We start from the raw sequence: 1,527 nt of genomic DNA, 5'->3' as shown, positions 1-1,527 counted from the left end.
CTTACCTACTTTAGCTTACACTTGCTTCTTTACCTTCTTCCTGTCACTGCGCGCTCTAACCTCCTTTAGAGCTGTTAAGCGCAGGCCTTTCTAAATGTAGCTGCCTTATTAGCTGCTTAAAGCTTAGTAATTTTTTATTACGCTAACACTAGCTTATGTATAGTTATTGCTGCCCTTTTTAAGGCTTTTTTTCTAGAGACATTACCCCCCTATAACCCTCTCTATACATAGAGCTACTTGTAACACAACTAATATCTACTAGAGATTGCTGCCTGCTGCTGTAATCTACTGTAGTTTGCTGCAATTTGCTGCAATTTGCTATAGTTTGCTGTAATTTACTATAGTTTGCTGCAATTTGCTGTAGTTTACTGCAATTTGCTGTAGTTTACTATAATTTGCTGTAGTTTACTTTATGCATCTTTTAACACTAGTAGGCAATCTCTTACTAACACCTCTAGGCATTAGCCTATTATATTTAAACAGTAGTTAAAGAAGCTAAACTAGCAGTTGTGTAAGCAAAACAGCTTGTTAAGGTATTACATGTACTACATTAATCTTTGCAGCGATAGAGAGGCAGAGGCAGAGGCAGAGGCAGCGCTAGAGCTCCCTAGCACTCTAAGAAATTCCTATAGAGGCAATAAAATACACAAGCTAAGGCTCTACAACTAAGGCTTTAATGCTAAAATAATTAAATTAAAGATATTAGGTAGCAGTATTAGGCATAGTGTGGCAGTATTAGGCAGTGAAAGGAACAGGCGCAACATGTAACAAGGTAGGCATAGTTAACCACGTAGCCTTCTCTTGCTAATAGAGGTTTAGGCTAGACTAGAGACAACTGCTAGTGCTAGTGCTAGCTCTAGCATTATTTATATATATATTATACTATGCAAGAATACTTAGCTTAAGTATTCCTGTACGTACTTTTTAGTACAGTGGGGAAAGTTGCATAGTATTAACTTAGCAGGCAGGGCGTCTACCTTATTACACAACGCTAGAGACTGCAAGGTGCAAAGGGGAGGATGTAAGAGGTATTAAGCAGGAAACACAGGTTATAGAGGGGGAATGCAGGATAGGGGGGTAACAAGAGAGAGTAAACCTTAGGGTTAGAGGCAGAGGTACAGAGGCTAAGGAGCCTATATACTCTATGCTAAGCCATTAGGGTACTTAGAGGTTAGATAGCTGTAACATAACTGTAACAAAAAAAAACTATTATAAAGGCAGAAACGTGTTAAGAGCTAGAGCTAGCTATTATTTACGTTTTTAGCTATATTAGTGTCAGATTGAAGCACTGTTTCTGGGCTTCCTGAGATGAATGATGGGTTTGGATATGATGTATGGGATGATTGATTGATTGTATTGATTGTGTTGATTTATCGATCCTTTTTCTGCTCTACTCGTGTTGCTCGGCTTTTTGTTCTGCCGACCCGAGTCCCTCGCGCACTAGCCCTATGCGCGACCAGCTTGCAACATGCTGTAAAATGCTGCAATTTGCTGCAACATGCTGCAATTTGCTGCAACATGCTGCAA

Source organism: Lindgomyces ingoldianus, assembly GCF_010093535.1.
Source record: "Lindgomyces ingoldianus strain ATCC 200398 unplaced genomic scaffold BDR25scaffold_43, whole genome shotgun sequence".
In the NCBI taxonomy this organism is placed as follows: Eukaryota; Fungi; Ascomycota; class Dothideomycetes; order Pleosporales; family Lindgomycetaceae; genus Lindgomyces; species Lindgomyces ingoldianus.
Note: the sequence above shows the minus strand (reverse complement) of the source record.